The sequence below is a fragment of the Cricetulus griseus genome, chromosome 4 (genome assembly GCF_003668045.3).
Source record: "Cricetulus griseus strain 17A/GY chromosome 4, alternate assembly CriGri-PICRH-1.0, whole genome shotgun sequence".
In the NCBI taxonomy this organism is placed as follows: domain Eukaryota; kingdom Metazoa; phylum Chordata; class Mammalia; order Rodentia; family Cricetidae; genus Cricetulus; species Cricetulus griseus.
Window position 1 is genome coordinate 129,224,887 of NC_048597.1, and position 23,178 is coordinate 129,248,064.

Consider the following 23,178-nt stretch of genomic DNA (forward strand, 5'->3'; position numbering starts at 1 on the left):
CATCGTATGGTCTGTTCAGTTTGCATAGATTATGCTGCCTTATATCTGGAGTGTTCCAGGTTCTGCGTGTGGTTTCCAAGCTGAGTATGCCAGAATAACAGGCCCTCTGTGGGAGTATAGGGTAGAACAAGCAGTCCTTGTACTCACCCACCCTAGTGTTCATTCCCTGACATGCCAACCTTCATTATCTTGAGAGTAATACTGTTGTGTATAGCTTGCATGTTGTTTATATACAGTTATCCTGTTCAATAGCTTGTATGGTATTTACATACAGAATAATCCTGTGTTTTATACCTCACATGTTGTTTATCCTGCTACCTCTTCTTTCTATTAGACTCAGTTAATAGTAGTCTAATGAGCTGAATGAAACAATCTAAGAATTAGCCCATTTAATCCTGACAAACAGTTGGCCAGCAGTAGCAGAGAGCTGCCTGATTATCATTGTTGCCTGGTTAACTAGGTTTGAGGACAGTGCTGTGAAAGTGAGAAAAAAAAAAAACATGTTGGGAGGATCTAGGAAGAGTTGTGGGAAGGAAGCCATGATCAGAATAATAGTGTGAAATATATATATATATATATATATATATATATATATATATTTGGTTTTTCAGACAGGGTTTCTCTGTGTAGCTTTGGAGCCTATCCTGGCACTCACTCTGGAGACCAGGCTGGCCTCGAACTCACAGAGATCCACCTGCCTCTGCCTCCCGAGTGCTGGGATTAAAGGCATGCACCACTAATGTCTGTCAAAAAATATTTTCAATAGAAAAAAATATTTAAAGTTTGTGAAAACATTTTAAAAATCTCCCTCTTTATATACTCAAACTTAGAAAAAATTTAAGCAAATAAATAATCTTCCATCTTTGCTTTCAACTATGATGACATGTAGCGATGAGAATGGAAATGATCTCTTAGGTGGTCTTTACAGACACAGTTTAGGACATGGGATGCTCAGATAGAGCAGGTGAAGAGAAGGAAACAGGTCCATGTCAGTACAGGGCTTTTTCTAAACAGTACCACACCTGTTTAAATCTTACAACTATGCAAAGGAGGCACTAGTATTAGAACCATTTTCAAGAAAGGAAAATGAGAATCAGTAAGATTCAACAGCATGCCGGAGGAGAAAAGGAGGGAACCCTGGGCCTGGCCCACATGAAACCTTGTGCCTTTAGCCAGGACATTACTTACCCCATCCATTGCTTCTCTGCAGGGGAATGACACTGAACAAAAGATCAAGTTAATTATCATTCTATGGTGTTGTTCAACTTTAACGATAATAGCCCTTGGCATTTTTCAAAAGTCACACGACATGGTAGTAACTTCTTGAAGGTGATATGTGATGCTTCCAGTATGTTCTAGTCTCCTTCAAAATGTCAGGCGACAAAAGAGGGAGACAAGTTTAAACTGGAGCAGGTCAGATGTAAGAAGAATTTCCTATGAGTGTAATAACTATGGAAATTTATGACTAAGAAGCGTGTTAAAGTATCTTCAAAAGGTTTAAAGGAAGCAGCTCACTTCAGGAGAAACTGGTTGACTTTAACTTTGAAAATCAAGGATTTTCATTACTAAGGAAATCCCAAACTCAAATTCAACTCTTCGATAACATTTATCTAGTATCTCATTTATAATTGGGAAGTATCAAACAATACTCATTCTCTCTGAATGTAAGAATTATTTTAAAAACTTAGATTTTGATAATATTTTGTTGCTATCTAAGAATTCAAAGGAAATCCAGAAAGCCAATATAATGTGATATGTCAATTTAATTTAATTTAAAATGGCTATAATTTCAGATGCGTGAAGGTGGGGAATTTAAAATGAGTTCATCAGACCCAAGATAAATGATAAGTAGGTGTTTATTAGGGAAGGACTTACACAGATAAGAGTAAATAACCACCGAGGTCTTCCTGCTCCAGAAGATGCCTTCTCTGCTCCTCTGATGCTCTCTGCAAGCCAAAAGAACTGAGCTAGCCCCTCTCTCCCTTAAGCTGTCACATCTATACCTGAAACCATGCCCAAAGGGTGTGGCCATTACTACAAGTTCACCAGCAAGGCAAACTGCTACTACAATTCCCCTTTTTGTCTAAATAATAACAAATATGAAGTATAGTCCAGGAGAAGTAAGGTAAAAACATACACAAATTAAGACCTACAACAAGTAAAAGCAACCCTGAGCAATAGACACATTCTTCAGATATGTATATATGTATATGTATGGGCATACACATATATACCATATGCATATATATCCATAAATCCACATGTATCATATGTGTATATATACATATATGTTCCCGCATGCACACGTGTGTGTGTGTGTGTGTGTGTGTGTGTGTGTGTGTGTGTGTGTGTGTGTGTGTTTGAATTGTTTTCTTTCTTTGTCATTTTGATGCAAGCTGGAATCGTGTGGGATGTGGCCGCCTCGTTTGAAGAATTGCCTTCATCAAATTGGCCTGTGTGCCTGTCTGTGGGATATTTTCTGGACTGATGATTGATATAAAAGGGCCCAGCTCACTGTGAGTGGTGCCATACTTGGGCAGGTGATCCTTGTCTATACTGTAAGACCCCCAGAAGCTGAGGCCTCCAGGATCTCAGCCCAGGACCGTGGTCACCCCAATCACCAGACAGAGTCAAAAGCTTGATGCAAACTGCACGAGGCTTTATTATAGTTGTTTAACGAGCTAACCCCATGTTAGCGCGGGTCTTTCATCTATCCACCATGGCGGATGGCTAAGAAAGACAGCTCGAAGTGTCTGCATAGAGATCTTATAGGGCAGAGTAAGGGGAGTGTCTGGGGGTACACACAGGCTCAGGATTAGTGTGCCTCCAGGCTTGGAGGGATTGCCCTGTGTTGATTGGTCAACTGGTTGTTATGGCCAATAGGCCCTCCCAGGGTGGTTGCTATGCTCTGCGCGTCATTGCTGTGCACTTGTCCATAAAGCACACCCAGAGCCAAAAACATAGCACCGCCAGCTAACTTCTGATTGGTTCCTTGCCACAAGGCAAGCATCTGACCTCCTAGTGACCAAGACAAGGTCAGGCAAGTACGTGTTCAGCTGTTATGGCTGATGAAATGGGAGCTGGTCCCTTCAATATAAGAAAGCAAACTGAGCAAGCCAGTAAACAGCATCCATCCATGGGCTCTGCCTGGGTTTCTGCCTTGGTCCCTTAGTGTTATACCATGATTGGGACCTATAAGCCAAATAAATTGTTTCTTTTCCAAATTGCTTTTGCTCTTAATCTTTATCACAGCAATAGATAGAAATTTAGAATAATATGTAATATATATTAAATTCTTCTAAAATAATATGAGTAGAATGAAAACTTGTAAATCTGAGTTCAGTGGTTTTTGTGTTGCATGTTTGGGGCTATAAGGCATCAAGTGATATTCTCACTTTGTAAACATGAAAACCTTCAGGCAACATAATGTAGTTTCCAAGTGCTAATATATTGGAGTTAGTTTGATTCTGCTTTACACACACACACTGAGTTTGAATTTGCCAGATAAGATAAGAAGTGGGCTTCCACCTCCTGATAGCAAGTTGGGCCCACATTTGGCTCTCCTCTTTGATGAGACCTGTCTGAAAGAGCAGTAGAGATATCAAAGGAAATAAATGCATTAAGCATTGCAGGGCAGTTATTTGCAAATAGAGGACTTCTGAAATATAATGTCATTGAGAGTGTGTAAACACAGGAAACACAGCAGCAGGAAAGTTCAGTGCAGAGAGTGATCCTAATTGGCTGTAGAACCGATAAGGATCTTCTCCATGGTCTGGGAAGCACAGACTTCCCTGCCTCTGCCTCTGAGAGTGGGAGTCCTGCCTGTAGGTTGGAAGTCCTGCCTGTGGGTTGGGAGTCACTAGTGAGACAGGAAAATTAGTCACAAGCCTGTCTTCAGAAGGTCTGTGCCAGTTCACTGTAACTACCAATTCTGAAAACTGACCTAGTTTTAAAAAAGTTGAAACTACCTCTGCAAATTCTTCCAAAAATTAGAACATAATTCACACTGTGCTGCTGGACACTAAATTCCTGATCCAAAACCCAGATAAAGATTAACACAAAGAGAGAAACTTGTAAATCACCATTCCCATTAAGTATAGGCACAAAATACCTGAAAGAGGAACCTCAGAACACATCAAGAAGAATGTGCAACTCTTTTAGTCAGTGTTCTATTGCTGTGAAGAGACACCATGACCACAGCGACTCCTATAAAGGAAACTTTTTAACTGGAGCTTGCTTACAGTTTCAGAGGGTTAGCCCATTACCAGCAGGCTGGGAAGTGTTGTGGCACACAGGCGGACATGGTGCTGGAGAAGGAGCTGAGTGTTCCATCCACAGGCAGCAGGAAGAGAGAGCCATTGGGCCTGGCTTGGGCTTTTGAGACTTCAACATCCACCCCCAGTGACACTTCCTGCAACAAGGCCACTCATCCTAATCTTTTCAAATAGTGCTACTCCCAAAGCATTTAAATATGTGAGCCTATCAGGGCCATGTTTACCATCTTTATTCAAACTACCACAATGACTAAGAGGGGATTTGTCCCAGGATGACAAGACCCTTTAAGCATTTGCATGCTAATTAATGTTTCAATTGAATAAAGCCCCCAAACCACAATTAGCTCAACATAGAAAACGGGCTTGTTGGAATTAAACACATTAACCTGGATCAGCATGCTTTATGTAGGGAAACCTTGTGGGAAACAAAACAAAGAAAACTTCCTCAGCAAAGGACTCAACAATAGAATGCATGCAACCCAAACAGAGTAAGTGAACTTGAAGACAGCACAAGAGAATTGACTGAATTTGGAAGGTCCTTAGGGATCTGAATAGATTTGTGTCAACAGACTCAATATTTGTGTACGACAAGATGATCAGGAAGAGAGTAGAACAGGGCTCTTTGAAAAAATAGTTCAAAGTTTTGAGCAAGCTCTCTTAAAACATCAAAGCAATTCAGACACCTCCTCATCATAGTTACCATAATTTTTATTGTTTTTCCCATTTATTTTATTTGTTCCCATAGGAAAAAATATATGTGGTAAAACACACACACACACACACACACACACACACACACACACACACACACACACACACACACGATTAGTTTACCGTTTCTTGTATTGCATAATTTCCTTGAAACTTGTAGATATTTATCTGCAATAGTTCTCAGGCTTCAAAGAGCTCCATTGTTCCACACAGTTGATGGATGCAGTACACACCGTCTGAGGTCTATGGATGCCCATTGTTTTTTGCATTTGCCCATTTAGTAAATAATATTGCTTCTTGTTTTCACTGACCCACATGTAGGCCAGTGGTGTTTGATAAAGAAGCAGCAGAGAATGCAGCTGTTTGCTATGACTCCTTTCTGTCACACCATTAACTAGTCCATAGCTAAATTTATCTGTGACACTTTAAGAAATACTTGTTATAAAGTGTTCCATTCATCAAAGCATCCACCCAAATCCCTGTGTCATCCCTATGTACATTTTAAACAAGGAAACCCTCCCAGCACCCCAGGTGGCCATCTCCATCACTGTTGTGACACTGGCAATGGATGTGACCAGCAAACATGTGAGTCCTTGTCAAGTCAGTTAGAAATTTGGGTAAAAGGCACTGGGTTCTGCCAACAAAGAAAGCTTGCTGTTGCCAAGTCCACCAAAACAGCAGAAGGCCACTTCTATATCCCACATCCTGATAATACCAATAACTAAATCAATACTATCAATACTAATTGACTGAAATTGGTGACTACAGAGGCTAATTTTCAAAATCTGAGAGAATTTATGACTTCCAGATATAGAACAACAGGTGCTAAAAGTTTTATAGAGTTAAGTATATGAATTGCAATGCACTAAGGAAATGTTGAAATGAACCTGCCATACTATTCTACCTATGAGATTAGTTTTATTTCAACTGTCCCCATCTAATTTAAATATCTATGGACAACCAGTTTTGTACGCCTGTCAGTTTATTAGAGGTTAACTAATACCTGTGGAATTTTAGGGCCCAAGGAAATGCTGAAGGGGACCCAGACTCAAATAGTATACAAGAACAAAGAGCATTTATTATACCATCATGCATGTGGGGTCCTTCACCTGTACAAAATGGCAACAATGTGCAGGCTCCTTTTAAGCATAGCTAGGGGGGTTTCAGGAGAAATTAGGTCATCTCAAACTTAATTGGTTAAGCAAGCATCAGTTACACTGGTATATTTTTAATTGGCTGAGGTTTAGTTTTGTAATTTTTAGACACATCTGCATAAGCTTGGATGTGACTCAGAAGGGGGTTGCTGTGTATCCTTGAGATACTGTGAGGCTGACTTAGGGCCTCTGATTTCTCCCTCAACTCTGAATGTAAGGGTACAGTGGATAATTGGCTCTTTGTTGGGAAAGACACCTATGTGTCCTTCTCAGAGAAATGAAAACTTAAATTCAGTTATAAAAGTGGGAGAGTTTAACCCCTTCAAACTAGTATAGTAAAGTCACCTCTATGTAGAGGTAAGTAACTCCTGGAGCCTTTTGCCTTTTGTTGAAAGGTTATCCAGTGATCTTTCATTGCCCATTCCAAAGTCATCTTTTTTATAGTGATAAAAGCTATATACAATTTTCCTTAGGACAGTTATAGAAGGTAGAACAAGGGATGTAATTATTGAAATTATCAGACAGAAATCACATTTCTTTGCTTAGTTCTAAAAACCATGTAAGCAGATGAGGGAAACATAAATTTTCATCATCAGGGTAAGAATACTATAAATGTGACTGTGTTGTAGTTTTCTAAGCAGAAATGTAACACTATTGAGTAAACACTAAATACACAGTAAACATGTCATCTTATGTATAAAGATTGCTCATTGTCAGTTTGGAAATGTATATACATTTTTTTAAAGAAAGGAATTTATTTCAATAAATTCTTTTTCACCTTAGTAAGAACATGGGCTTTTGTGTAGAGATTGGAGCTACAGAAATCTAAGAAGATAGAGAATTCTGGGTTAATGTAGGTAGCCTAACAATGACATTTGGAGGTGTCTGAGAAATAGTTCCTTTAAGTGTTGAGATTTGGCTGAACTGTTTCCTCTGGCATTTAGGTGATACTCGGTTGCCTGCAAAGCAGTGACAATGCATTTTAACTTGTAAAGCAGTGCTTCGTTCACCAAGCACTTAGAACTACTATGGCATGCTCTGAGCTTTCTGTTGTTACATGCTCTTATGTAGGGAGCCGCTCCTGCATTCTCCATTACAATAATGGTGCCTGAAGACACCAAAATGTAAATTACTTCACAGGCGCTGGGTAATCTCCATTCCTTTGATCTCTGCCTATCCCGTGGCTCATTTGGCCTGAGGAGCTGAAGCCATTCATAGGGTAACACGTCCCAGGTGGCTTGCCAGCCTTTATTAAGGAATGGGATTCTTGGTTCAGGGTCTCCGCTCTGGTAAGCTTATGCTCTCTCCATTCTCAAGATGCATTAAAGCTTGTCTGCAGAAGGATCCGAGTGTCCTGCGTGTATTTCTTGCCGGCGAGAACATACAGCGCGCGGGACATATGGTGCCGAAACCCAGGAACTTTGTTAACATCTCTGGCACTGCGGAGACCCCTCTAACGGGGCGGATTCAGAACTGCAGGGTGGTAAATTCGGAGAGGTATGTCTTTTCTGGACTTTGGCTTGGGAATGTTGCTATTTTGGGAGGTTAATATAGAGGCTTCTGTGCTTTTACTAGGAGCTATTTTGACCTTTCTCACTGTTGTAGCAATCTTAAAGAAGTCCAGAATTACATATCAGAAACCGAATGTAGTGAGAGATGGGGCGCGCCCAACAATAAAATATAAGGAAAAAGGACCTCCAGGGATGTCTACTGACAAGGGAGTGTGTAAGGAAAAAGGACCTCCCGGGATGTCTACTGACAAGGGAGTGAATAATTTGTTAAATGATTCTGTAAATAAGTTTAAAGCTTTAAATCTTGATAGCTCTGATGACTCTAAAAGCTCAAGAAATAAAGTTTTAGAGAAAACAGCTCAGCTAGGTGAAAAAGAAACAAAAATGGAGGGAGAGAAAATAGGGGATAACCGGTCACACCCCGGTAAATTTAAGAGAAATAAAGACTCAAAACCTAGCCTCTGCCCTACAACGAAACTAGAGGCCTTGGAGCTGAGCAGCTCAGACTCTGAGATTTTAGACTCTAGCAAGGAAGCAGAGCTAGAGGAGGAGGCAGCACGATACCACCCTGATAGATATCGGCTGCCAAAAGTGAAAACAAATATGAGGCCATCGCCTGTTAATCCAGCGGGTGTACTTCCATCAGCCCCCCATTATTTGGTACCCACTCCTTTTTACCATCAGAGGAGCGGAGGAAATTACAGATGGCTTTCCCAGTCTTTGATAGGGGAAAAGGCCATGCCTGCTATTCAACACTTCTTAAAGGCCTGGAATGCCTGGGGCTTTAAAGCCTCATAAACATTAAAGCTCAGGGCCATACTGAGGCCAAGCGCCAAACCTCAAAACCTAAAAGGCCAAAAAAAAATGGTAAAATGGAAAGATATCTTAACTGATCTTTGGAGAGGCCCGGATCCTATTCTCATAAGATCCAGGGGAGCTATTGTGTTTTCCCACAGGATGAAGAAAATCCTCTGTGGATCCCAGAAAGACTCAACCCGAAGAGCCCCTTCGGACCTTCAAAAGTCGAAACTCCACCCTCTCCCCGGGAGTTGAGAGCCGCTATTGTTATCCAGATTAACTCCTGTCCTTGACGGAGAGAAAGGGATGGGGGTGGGATTGTTTGATGCAGCCGTTTGCGGATTGGTGTTACTTCTGGCTGGTCTGTAAGCTCTAGGCTCAAAACTAAAGAGAGATCGCCCAAGCGCTCATATTTGGCTAACTATGCTTAAGCAATAGGCCGCCGGCCAGACAGCTCTTGCACACCCGGAGCCTAGGCTCATTGCACAGGGTAGAGTGTCTGGTTTGAGCAGCCCATGAGGGTGCTGAGCAGAGGCATCGCACAGAGTTGCCTAGTATACAGGCTTCTCTGAGAGGTATGTTGTCCTGCATAAGGGTTGCCTGCCCGAGCCTCCCTTTCCCAGAAAAACGGCAGAGGACAGGTCGAGAGTGCTTCGGGTCAAGCTAACAGCCTAGTCGCGACTCTCGTACACAGTCTTAATGTTTGATTTGGGAAGGTACAACCTCTGCCTCTATCCCTCAACATATGGGTGACCTATTTGCTTGTAAAAATATAAAGCCTTATCATTAATTAATAAAAAAGGGGGATATGTAGGGAGCCGTTCCTGCATTCTCCATTACAATAATGGTGCCTGAAGACACCAAAATGTAAATTACTTCACAGGCGCTGGGTAATCTCCATTCCTTTGATCTCTGCCTATCCCGTGGCTCATTTGGCCTGAGGAGCTGAAGCCATTCATAGGGTAACACGTCCCAGGCGGCTTGCCAGCCTTTATTAAGGAATGGGATTCTTGGTTCAGGGTCTCCGCTCTGGTAAGCTTATGCTCTCTCCATTCTCAAGATGCATTAAAGCTTGTCTGCAGAAGGATCCGAGTGTCCTGCGTGTATTTCTTGCCGGCGAGAACATACAGCACGCGGGACACTCTTACTCACACTATTGATGTTATTACAGCTCCTGGAAATCAAGGCTTCCTCAGCATTACTCCCGTGTGGACCAATGGAGAAGCTAAGATTAAAGGACAAACTTAGCTCACAGGAGGTGGGTAGGGTGGAGCTGGTGGCTGCTGCAGGGCATCAGCACAGTCAACTGCACATTCTTGTTGACATGCTTCCTGATTCACAAGCCATGTGACATTCTTTATTGAGTTCAGACAAAGAAAGTTTTTACTTTTCTTTACTTGTACCAAAGCAGCATCTTAAACTCTGCAGGCTGAATGAACCCTGGGCTCAGATTGCTGTAACTACTGCCCTTAAACCCACTCTACCACAGTGAATTGTTTTGAGGCTGAGATTCTGCCTTGAACCTATGCCTGGCTCCAGCACATAGAACACTACAATGTCACAGGCACTCAAATCATTAAAGAATAAACAATACATTGAAACAAGCAAGTTTTCCAGGTTATTAAACATTAAATTTTGAGAAGCATGAGGACAATCCATCAGGGAACACTGATTGGTCCCTTCTTAATGCCCCTTAATGCACCAACAGGGAGTGGGGATTGTGATGAAAGATCTAAGGCCAGGAAGGAGATGTCATTTCCAAGATAGGGGCAGGAGGGAAAAGATGCCTTCAGAAGATCCAAGAGGCTAAAAAGTACTGTGTCTGAGGACCAGTCTCCCTTCACAGCCTTTTCCCTACTTGCCAGGGATGCTTCCCCCTTTTAGAAACCAAGTTACAGGGGTAATGAAGAAAAGCTCCAGCATCTGTCACCAACCCACATCCCATCTTGGAGGGCCAGAGCAAGGACCAGGACTCTTGAAGCACAAGTCCCTTGGTACAGGACCCTCCTCTGTACAGTGGGAGAAGGACTCTTTTACATCTCTTTGTATAACAACACCAGACTTGTTCATGAGGACTCCACTCTCAGGACCCGGTGACCCGAGTCCCTATCCCCGTGGCTTACTACCTTGATGTACAGGCCTCAGCATACGAATCCCATGAGGACACCAAACTTCAGTTCAAAGTGCCACTCCACTGTCAGAGCAAGAAGGGCAAGAGAAGAGTGTTGGTGAGATGTTGGAGCCTGGTTTGAGACAGGCGTTTTGCCACAGAGGCTTGTTTACGTTTAGTAAATCTACAACATATTTAGAAATAGAGATAAGAGCAGTGGTTTCAGGGGTGTCTTGAACCAGGAAAAATCATCTGAAGCTGTGTCTTTAAGAAGATACAGACTTGTTTAGTAGTTTAAGGTTCATGTAAAATAAGCTTCTGAATATCTTAAAAGAAATGATCAAGTTCTTTGTGACTTTATCCTCTGGGGCAAAGTAACCCAGAGTAATGAAGTCATGCTGATAAAGGCAGTGCATGATGTAGTTAATGCAGACAGGAAGCTGTGGGCACAGATATGCTTGATTCTCAGAGTAACGGTCACAGCTCTCTGTTGCTGAATGCCCACTGCCCTGCATGCTCTATTCTCAAAGAGTAATGGTCACAGCTCTCCATTCCTGAGTGCCCACTGCCTACATTCTGGAGCAAGGCTTATGGTGGTCAGTTGGAACTTCATCTCTAGACTTGTCCCCATCAGATTAGCCTTTGGGCATGTCTGTGGGAGCATTTTCTTGGTTAATGATGACGTGGGAGGTCTCAGCCTACTGTAGTAGTGCTGCCCATGAGCAGGTGGTTGTATACCGTATAAGAAATCTGAGCAAGCCATAGGGGGCAATCCTGTTAGCAGCACTCCTGTATTGTTCCTGCCTGGACTTCATCGAGTTATAGAGTGTGACTGGGACATGTAAGTCAAGTAAACCCTTTCCTCCCCAAGGTGCTTCTGGTCAGTGCTTTATCACAGCAGCAGAGAAGCAAACTAAGACAGTGCTTCTGAAGTGAGATGGGTCCATCGCTTTCTTCCTTGTCTTGTCTTCCAATTCTAATATAAGCAGGATAGTATCAGTGCTCTAAGATTTGGACTCTTGCTTTTCAAACTGTGGACCAGAGACCAGTAACCATCAACATTTTTGGGAACTTGTTATCGATGAGACTTTTGATCCCACTTCAGATGGTCAAGATTAGAATCTTCACTGGAATGAGATTTTCAGTTGAGGGATTACATGTTGAACTTGGTCAGCATTTTCAGCTATGTGGCAGGACAGCATTAAACATAAAAAACAAAGAACAAAAGCAAAAACAAACAAAAGAACAAATAGAAGGTGAGGATGTATCTGAGTTGGAAGAGTACCTAGGTTTCGTCCCCATTGTTCATAAACCAGGGCATGGCAGGATATGATTCAGGAGGTGGAGGCAGGAGAATCAGAAATTCAAGGTCCTTTTCAGTTATATAGCAAGTTCCAAGCCAGCCTTTGATAGATGAGGTTTCTGACTCTTATGCATGCATCCCTCTGTGTGTTTCTATGTCTATGCACACCTGCGTGTAGCTGCTCTCAGAGGCCAGAAGTGGCCATGGGCGTTCCTGAAGCTGGAGTATGGTTGTGAGTGAGCTACCTAGATGTGGATACTGGGAACAGAACTCGCGTCCTTTCGAATAGAATGTGCTCCCAGTCATTAAGCCCTGATACATGAGATCTTGTGCAACACTACTAGTGACAATAATGATGATAATAACTATTGTGCTCATAGAAACACAATGTTTGTACTTTTGGACTGACAGGTGCTACTATTTCATAGCCATAGGATTTAATGTCCATAATAATCTGTGAAGTAGAGTTTTATAAATAAGAAATGAAGATGCATGCCATTAGCTCACGTTCACTACTGATAGTATTGATAGATGCAGGACTTGAATTCTGATCTTCTGTCACCGAGGCCAAGGTTCAGCCATAATGCCACACTAACCTCAGACATACCTCAGGAGCTTTCTATGTCACACTCAGACCCCTGCATTCATCTGTAGGGGAAGCTGTAGCCACACCTTCTTAGGGGCTGGCTACAGGTGTGCCTGACCAGGCTTGTGAGGGCGTGGTCAGAGTGACGTAGTGTGACTGTGTTTTCGCTTTCGGTTTCTCTTTGCTTCTTGCTGTACAGACTACCACCGGCTGGCTGGTTCGCTCTGTAAGTAAGGCTTTTCCCTATTAAATACCCTTATATTTCTACCTGACTCCGTATTGGTAATTTCCTACTATATTTATCTTCAGAGCATTCTCTACATTCAACTGTGCAACTCACTGTGTCCTCAGCCCAAGTGCTTGGCACCACTACATGTAAGCCCATGACCTCCAGTCTTCACTACCTGATATATGTGTCTGGCCTGGTGAAGGGAGGTGGCCGTAGCCCCCCAGCCATGCTCATGCATAGGAATTGTGGTAGTTTGAGTGAGACATGCCCCCTCTGGGCTCATGTGTTTGTACATGCTCATGCACAGGAATTGTGGTAGTTTGAGTGAGACATGCCCCCTCTGGGCTCATGTGTTTGTACATGCTCATGCACAGGAATTGTGGTAGTTTGAGTGAGACATGCCCCCTCTGGGCTCATGTGTTTGTGTACTTGGTCCTCTGCTGGTGGTGCTGTTTGCTCTTTGGGGAGGTTGAGGAACCTTTAGGAAGTGGAACTTTGCAGAAGCAAGTATGTCACTGGGGTGGGCTTACAGCCTCACTCCACTTCTCTGTCATTCTCTCTACTTCTGCATGTGGTTGAAGATTCCATCTCTCGGCTTCTTATTCTAGCTGTCTACTGCCATGCCTCCGCGGCTACTGTGGACTCCCCTTCTGGAACTGTAAACCCCAATGAACTCTTCCTTCTGTCATTGTTTTAGTCACTTTGCTCATGGTGTTTCATCACAGCAACAAAAAGTAACTACTGCAGGGGCCTCTGTGTCAACAGTGCTGCCAGAGACAAACCTTGACAGAGCTGTCCCTAGAAGGCCTCCTTGAATGCATTAACTTGAGGCTGTTAGGTTATAGTTTCCTGCCCATGAACTCTTCTGTGGAATTCTTCCAGGACATTCCAGGTAAGACCTTGGAAAATTTTCTTTGCTTCTCTCTGTGCGTTTTTGTCTCTACAATATAGGGGTGTGGATATTACATCTCCTAAAATGAGATTCTGCCTGTTCTTAGCACAGTAACTACCAGATGAAAAGATGTAGATAAATGTTGGCTAGAGACATCATATATAAAACATGGATAGTGTCTACCTCACAAGGTTGCTATTCTGGTTAATGCCTGACGTAAAGAAGTCACTTGACAATGTGCTTGATATAGCAGCTGAGCAATGAATGATAGGGAAGGAAAACAGAAATCATGGTCATGGTTCACATGGGAGGGGAGAGGGGGATGGGAAGGGAAAGTAACATTAAGACCTCAGCCTGTGTACATAGACACGTTGTTCTCAAGGGATCTCGCAGAGAACCACGGATGAGTTTGACTTTACATCAGAGCCTGTCATCACCCCCTGCATGACTCCTGCACTGAGTCCTACCTGCTGAAGAGCAAGGGAGGGGCTGGTGCCTAGCCCCACCAGGAATATTTCTTCCTCCTCCCCTTTCCCTTTAAAGGTCTCTCCACTCCTCCTTAAACTCCCCCTCCCCTCTCTCCCTACTCATCCTTGAACTGAATCGGTACTCAGAGCTAGGGTCTGTGTACCTAGGCTGAGACTTCTCTGGGCTATATGTAGCAGCAATTCCAGCTTTATCAACAGAGCCAGGAGAAGTCAATGTGCCCTTAGAAATCTCTGTTCAGAGTGGGAATGCGTTTCCAAGGAGGCAGAGTAACCCTTCTCCTGACCACAGCTATGTTGTGACATCATCCTCATCATTACTTAAGTCTGCTGGGTTTAGGTTTTGTGTTGTGTGTGTAAGTTACAGGTTGACATTGATTATTTATTGTTTGTCTTCATCAATTACTTATTGTTTGAGACCTGGTCTCTTGCTTAACCCAGAGCTCACCAGTTTAGGTAAGACGGACTGGCTAGTGAACCTCTCTCATTATAGTCTCTCTCTGTGCTTCTGCCCCCACCTTCTGTCTGCAAACAGATTAACTGTCTCATAAACCCAACGTGTATGGGTTTGATAAGACTTTCTAGTTCCAATACTCAAGACCTTCTCAATATGCTACCTGTCTGTGTCTTCAGCAGATGATGGGAGGGGGAATGGGTAAGAATGTGGTTACTTAGCTCAGCCCTTCAAAGGGGACTTGGGGGTCATGTAGCAAGGTGGCATGTAATATTTGGGGCATTCTTAATCCTAAAGCTAATTTCTTGTGTGTGTTCATCTATGTGAGGGTACACACACGTGTGCATGTACATATGGAAGACAGAGGAACAAAACAGAGGTTTTATTCTTTTAGACATGTCCTCCCTTTTGTTATTTTTTTCTTGAGATAGGGTCTAGGCTAATTATAGCTTCGGACTCACCCAGCAGGCTAGACAAGATGGCCAGCAAACACAGGGGTCTACCAGCTTCTACCTCCCCAATTCAGGGACTATAAGCCTGTGTCTCTGTGCCTGGGTTTTTCTTCCCTTTTTTTTTTTTTTGGTGGATTCCAAGGATTGAAGTCAGGTCTTTGTGCTTGTAAGGCAAGTACATCACCAACTGATCCATCTCCCCAGCCTGTCAGGGCTAATTTACCATTTGTGGGACATTCAGTGTAGCTGTTGACCTGCTAGAGAGGTCTGGCTGTGTTCCATAGGGTCACTTTGAGAAGTCTACTCTGGGGCCCAGGACACAAAAGAGATGAAATGGAGTTCTTTTTGTCTTTCAGCTGAGGTCTCAAAGATCAGTGTTGGTGTGCACTGTGCAATTTTCTGAACACTCGTTTCTAAAAGGGAATAATTATCTTATTAAATAGAAACAATTACATAAGATAATTAGTTGAATTCCACTTTGCTTCAAGATAAAATATGAAATGGAGTTCAAATTATGCTAATGTGAGTCTGCTGCAGACGAGTCTCCCTGGGCCACACTAAAGATGCTATCAAGTGAAGAAGAAAGGCTCCCAAGAGACCTTGGGCACTCAGTGGGCAGCATCCCTGGGAGCTGTGCAAGCTCTCTGCTTTTCTCCACCACTACATAGTAGACAGCCCCACCCTTGGCTGACCCAGGATTTTCTTCTGCTGAGTACCCAGATAAATGCTAACTAACTATAGACAGTGTTTAGCATAGTGTCTTTGGACTGAAGGCAGCCATGTTTGCAAACTGTGTGAGTAAGAATGACAAAGACAATGCATGAACAGTACAGTAAGCAATTAGTGAGGGTTTTATTTTTATTTTAAATTTAATTAGTTAAAAATCAGAGAAGCTTTACAGTGGTCTCATGACACAGGCTAGAATTGGAGTGCCCTGGGAAAAGAGGCTCTATAGATACATCCCACGGCTCAGCTGGAAACCCAGCTACAGAGTCAGCAGCCCTTGGTAGGTGGAAGGTGATGAGGGGCAGACAGACCTCCTCTAGAGGAAGGCAGTGCAGCAGGGCTTCAGTTCTCTCCTGCACTTAGTGGAGCTTTGGGATCAGATGCCCAAGGTACTTGGGTTGCCCTTTAGGTTAGCCATTGCTTTCTCATATTTCTTGAATTCCTACAAAATCTACAATTCCTATATAACAACTCATCTGGTGGGTCAGTTTCCTTGTCTACTATGTGTGTGTCTGTCTGTACAGGTTTGCATTTGTGAGTGTGGGGAGGCAGAGGTGGACACTGGGTGTCTTTGTCAATCATTCTCTCTACTCTCCCTGTTTCCGTTTGAGACAAGGTTTCTTAGCATGGAGCTCAGCAATTTAGGCAAGACTGACTGGTAGCGAGCCAGGGAATAAGCTGATGAAATAGGAAAAGAACACTAGATCTGTAAAGCTACCATTGCCTGTTATGACAGCCCAGAGAGAAGGTCTAGTTGGAAAAGTGCCTTATAGTTAGCAGAGATTTTAAGTGTTATTAGGTTTAATGCTTTACAAGACCTTTTATAAGAACATCATTCACAAACCCTAAGTTAAGCTAATATGAGTGCACAAACCAGGTTTCTCCAGCCACAGTTGTGATCTCACTGTAGAGAAGTATCACCATCCCACATGGGAGAACCAACTCTTGGGCAGTATGTTTCCTTTCCATCCATTCTTTGACCCTCAGCCAGCCAATGGCAACCACCAATCCACTGTCTCTATATAAATTTGCCTTTTTCCAAAAACATTTTCTACAAGCAGAACTTTATAATAGCTGGCCTTTTGCAGCTAGCTTTCTTTTATATAGTATTACGTCAGTATTTCAGACCCTTTCATGGCTGAACACTTTTCCATTATATAGACATACCAGATTTCGTCTGTCCATTAATTACTTGATTGGAATTTTCTTGTTTATGTTTTAGCTGTGTAAATAATTTCACAGTAATCATTTTTTCTTTTCATTTTATTTTTGTGTATGCATATGTGTATGTATCTGCTTGCATATATGTACTACATTATGCTTGGAACTTGAGGAGGCCAAAGGCATTTAATGGGATCCCTTGCAACTTGAGTTACAGGTGGTTATGGGCTGCCTGACATGGGTCTGATGTGGGTGATAGAAACTCTGATGCAGCAGCAGCACTCGCTACTAACCATTTTTCCAGCCCCAGTTTCTTGTTTTTGAGAAAAACTCTTGGTGTGCTGCACAGGCTAGCCTCAACTTCATGATCCTCCTGCTTCAGCTTCCAAAGTTCTAGGACCAGAAGAGTTAGTCACTGTTCTGACTGGCTCTGAACACTCTGTGTAAGGTTTCATGGATGTCTGTCTTCATTCCTCCATTGGCAGAGTTCTTTGTGTATTTTGGGTGGATCCCTTGTTAGATTTATGACTTGTAAATGTTTTTATTATCTTATGGATCTTTTAATTTTCTTTCTTTTTGTGTATCTATGTGTATGGTGTATGTGTGTATTTGTGTATGTCAGTTTGTACATGTGGGGGCACAGGTATGTGTATAAGTGTACGTATGTATGCGTGTGTGTGGAGGCCCCAGGTTGATGCTGGTGTTTCTCTCCATTATTTTCCACTTTCTATATTGAGTCAGGATTGCTCACTGAGCCCGGAGCTTGTCATTTATGCTAATCTGGTTAGCCAGCTTGCTCCAGGGATTCTGTCTGACTTCTAGGCACTGGGGTTACAGGTTGGTTGCCAAACACACCCAGTTTTTACTTATGGAGTCTGGGGATTTGAACTCTGGTCTTTACGCTTGCATAACAAGACTTTGACACTGAGCTACTTCCCCAGTGCTCTTCACTTTCTTAATGTCACTAATTTTAATATAAGACCTTTATATTTTGATAGTCTTGAGTTGTTTTGTTTTAGCTGTTGTGTTTAGGCTTATGAGACATTTTTAGTTTATTTTCATCTATACAACTCAGTATTTACAAGAACCAGGTAGGTGGATTTTAAACTACTACTTTAACATATATGACTCAGACTCAAGTGAGTTTCCCAAGACCAGACTAATATATATTGATGCTAGGATTCAGACATAAACATGAGACCAAATGCAGGTACACATTTTATCATGTCACAGGCACACTGGGCACTGCCGGCCATGCGACCTCAGTTATTCTCAAAGTACACAGCACACCCACATTCTGTGATTAGGTAATATGGAGAAGAAGTCAAAATCTTATCCAAAGAAGTGTCCACTTAGGAACTGCTATTTTATTAGTGTTCATACTGGAAAAAATAATTTGGCAAATACCTTCTGAGGCTAGAGTTCATTAAAAAGACTTGTACTCCAAGATGAAGATACATATCAGAAGACCAACTAGATTCTCTTAAGGCATGGTCAGTGAACCATATGCCATTTCCCATTACTTTTTTCCTTAATTAAATGATGCTACATAAACTATTAAAGTACACTTTTTCTAAGAGGAAGCCAACAATCTCACTAACCTCAGAAGACAGGCTTAGACTGGTTGCTTCCAGACCTTAAGTAGCTCATCTGCCTTGTAGGTGGGAAAAGGTCAAATGGAACAGAAATGAAAAGTAACCCACGGCAGGAGAAAGAAAGAAAAAGAGGAGGAGAAATGAATGATTACATTGCTTAGACAGAGACTCAACAGTGTATGTTTGGGGACTGTCAATCCTAAATGACATTGGAATGTGATGGCTGCTAGGGAGAGTTTTCCACTGCAGGATTTCAAAGCCCATTTGTTTGGTTGGACAACTTGTTGCTCTAGACTCGGTGACTTAACAGATATTGGTCTGGAGGCTGAGAAGTCCTGTGGTTGGTACAATTTTCTTGTCTATATTCCTGCATGGTAAAGAGAAGGTGGGAGGAAAAGGGGATAGGAGGATGCGGGTGTTTGTTCTTATAATATAATAAGGAATCTAATTCCACTCATTGGGGTTCTAGGCCATCCATAGCCAAGAAGTACCGGGGTTGTTGAAAGGAGAGGGAAGAAGGAACAGATTTTCCTGTCTATAGAAGGCTTCATCTCAGATGGCACCCTATGAAACAAATATACAAGAGGAAATATTGTTTTTGATTGAAATTTTCAAATCTAGAGACTACTAGATGAGCAGAGGAAAGAAAGAAAGGAAAAAAGAAAGAAAGAAAGAAAGAAAGAAAGAAAGAAAGAAAGAAAGAAAGAAAGACTGAGTTTTCCTCAGGAAGACATCATCAGTGGAGTCCCTCCTATGCAGACTGTCTGGTTCTCAGGAAGACACCTCCCATGGTGTCCTGTGCAGAAGGGTCTTATCAAGGCCTGGTCTCTTTCATAAGTCACACTCTTCTCATAAAAGCGCTAACACTATCAGCTCAGTTCTGTGGATAAAGAAATGAAGGCGGAGTGAAAAATACATTCTCCAAGGTCACACTGCCCATGGATAAGTGGTGAGTCTGATTGTAAAAGTGTAATGACAACTAATATAGAGACCCAGGCACCACTGTGAGGGACTGATAATATGTGTATATGGTTTCAGGGTTGCTCACTTTGTATTGGATAAGCAATTAGGGGGTTCATGCCTGGGAAAGACTAATTTTCCCTCTCAGCAGTCATTAGTTGCCTGTAGTTTTTTGTCTAGGTGTTGGGCCACTTATGAGATTTCCCTCTTCCGTGTTAGCAAGTCTATTGGTGCTATCGTTGCTTGGTCTTGTGTAGGAAGCCATATTGTTGAGGTGTTATGGATGTAGCTTCCCTGTCATTTCTAAGAATCAATCTCACGTCAGACTTCCAGGTCCTCTGACTCTTGGAATCTTCCCATGCCCTTTTCTATGATGTTCCCTGAGCTTTAGGGGAAGGGTTGTGCTGTAGATGTATCCACTGGTGCTGGACAGCCCATGATCAGTTGCTCTCTGCATTTAGAGCAGTTGTGATTTTTTCAGAGACTGTCTTCTGAGAAGAGGGTAAGAGCTATGCTTATTTGTGGGTACAAGAGTAAATATTTAGGGATTTGCTGGTCTACTAAAGTGGCAGGAGTATGTTCTCCTCTAAGATCCATATCCTCACTACCTCCAGAGAGTTGCCTAGGTTTCTAGTACCAGACATGATTTCTTGCCTGCTGAGTGGGCCTTAATCCAAATAGAGAGCTAGCTGTTCGTCACCACCAAGATATGAGTGCCACTACCTCACCTTACTGATATCTTGCCGTGCTGGTCACTGTAGTTCACAGACAACACAGATGGGTAGGACTACTGATTGCTTCCTTCCCCTGGCAGATTGCATGGCACCTTCTGACACTCCGGAAGCTAAACCTTAGGAAGGAGGCTTTCAGGTCAAGTCCAGCTAATCCTCCTAACCTCATGTCCTGAGTGTCTGTAGTCTTCAGCAATAAGGATTTACGTTCAGCCTCTGGGAGGCAACCAAGGAAAACAGCAGTAGCTTATTGTCTTGAGAGTCTCTCGGGCTATCTTGACCAACAACTTAAAAGGTGGCTCCTCATACCTGCTAATGGGGGTTTTGTTAGTTTATGTTCTTGTGGGGAGCATTGTCAGCCATATATATAATGTAATTTTAGGTAAATATAAAATGAGTTTTTTCTTTTTATTTATTCTTTGTGTCTTTCACATCATGCATCTCCACCCCATTCCTTTTCCTGTCCCTTTGAATCCACCCTGTGTCCTTGTAAGCTCCCCCCAAATAAAATCAGATTTAAGAGAAAAAAGAAAAGAAAAAGAGAGAAGGAAAAAAGTAATCTCATCATGGAAACTGTTGTGTGATGCAGTGAGTCACACAGTAAACCCTTTTATCTAACCCTGTAACTACCCAGGGTTATGTGTTGCCCCCCAACCCCCCACTCAACATCCACGCCATCTGTGATCTGCTGGAGCACATGAAAGGACTGGTCCTGCAGACCCAAAGCTGCAGAATCTCCACAACACAGGGCAACAGCAGGATAACCAAGAGGAGTCCCAGTGAGGGCCATTATTAGTGTAGCAGAAACCAGAGACCTTGAACCAGACCAATGACTCTTCACAGTGAACACTTGCAAATATAGTTATATGGATAAAATGAGTTCTTAAGGCTTTTCAAACATCCTTAGTGTTGTCTGTCCCTTCTCCCTCCCTTTCACTCTGTATTGAAACCCAACATTATACCTAATTCAGTGGTTCTCAATCTTCCTGATGCTGCAGCCTTTAGTACAGTTCATGTTGTGGTAACCCCAACCATAAAATTATTTCTTTACTACTTAATAACTGTAATTTTGCTACTGTTATGAATCATAGTGTAATTATCTGTAAATATTTGATTTGTGATCCCCAAAGGGATTGAGACCAACAGGTTGAACACTGTTTTCCCATTTCCCCTTTCTATCCTCTGTATCCCACTAGTCCCACTCTGTAAGAGGTCTCAGCTCACTTCAGGCAATGCCCCCTTTGAGCAGGTGGTCCTGGGGTGCGCATGCAGGGTGAGCAAACAGTAGAGAGTAAGCCACTAAGCTGTGTTCCTCCAGGGCCTCTGCTTCATTTCCTGCCTCTAGGTTCCTACCTGAGTCATGCCCTGACTTCCCTTCATGATGGACTGTAAGTTGTAAGATGAAATAAACCTTTCCTCTGAAAGTGGCTTCTGAGAACAGCAATGGAAAGCAATCTAAAACACTATTCAATCTTAGCTTGTACCTCAGTTTCTTCATCTGTGTAATGGGATCCTGTCAGCACTTGTCTATAGGGTCCTTTTGAGAATTAAATAGATGGACACTTTTAGCTCACTAAGATAGACCTCACTTTAGATAAATGTTATCTATCTGCAGTATTATTAATTGTTCTTATCCCATGTTATAGTCACTAAAGTCTTCCAAAATCTACACTTCAATTTTAAAGCCCTTTGGCCTTAAAAAGTACCTTTTCTTACTTCTCTGTCAGTTGATGCTACGAAGGCTTTTTTAAAAAGCTGTTTTGAAAGCTTAGTTCTTCTAAAAACTACATTTATTTGTTTGTGTGTGTGTGCATGTGGAGGTCAGACAACAGATTTCTCCACTTTTAATGTATGGGTCTTGGCAATTGAACTCAGGTCATCAGGTTTGGCAGCAAGCACCTCTATCCATGGAGTAATGCCACTGATCCCAAAGCTAAACTTTATAGTCTTATTTTCAAAGAATGAAACAGTGAACAAGAACAACACAAAAAGATATAGAAGGGGAATCAAGGGACATTTGAAACAATATTTGACAGTTTGCTCAACAAAAACAGCAAGTTAATGGATTCATTCCTGAGTTGAGAAAATAAATACCATTTTTTTCTTTTGGTGTTGGTATACATTTATTTTCTAGAAAAATCACAAAAGCCTTGGAGCTCAGCTCTACAGGGAGCCATCCAGCCATCTTACTTTCATTACTTCTAGAGAAGTTTACGACGCTGTCTCCTGAATTATAAACATGAGTGAACAGATGGCACGGGAGAGAAGCTGTACATACTCATTTTTAGGACTGCAAATTGGCCCTTCACAGAGACCGCCATTGACAGAGCTTGCTCTGTGACCTTACCCAAACTATGTGGGATTCAAAAGATAGTATTTGTATTCCAGCTATGACGTACAAGGGTTTTAAAGGAGCCCATATTAAAATATATTCCTTTAGGTAATGAAGTTTGAATAGAAAAAGCATAGGAAAAGACCATCATGAATTCCTGGGAATAGCCTGGCTAATGTAATTTGCATAACATTTTGTGCTAAGCTTCCAGGAAGCCCCGGCAGAAAAGCAATCCCATTATGAGAAAGAAGGACATAATGCAAGCCTCTTCAGTTGGTAGAGTGGAGGGAGCACTGGGCTGTTGGTTTGTGACGCTGTCTGTAGCATTTTTCATCCTCTGAGTAATGCTCGACCCTCATGCATGGGGCTAGAACACAGCAGTCTAGCAAAGACTGACATAAAGAAAAATTGAGCATCCTATCTGCACGGCCCATTTAGTTGACACATTTCCTATTTTGTTTTGGCTAAAGGGAATGGACCAATTGCTTTGCTATGATCAGAACCTGGCTATGTCCTTGTGACAGAAGTGCCCATATATAACAGGAATACAAGGTACTCAAATAGTCTCTGCCTCCCTCTTCATAAAAAAAGTTTGTTGCTATCAGGACTTTTGTTCCTAAGCAAAGATGAACCTGCCATTTTCATAATGGTTATTTCTAGCTTTGGCTTTTTGATTCTCATCATGTTGAAATATTGTACAAGATTGTTAGTAAA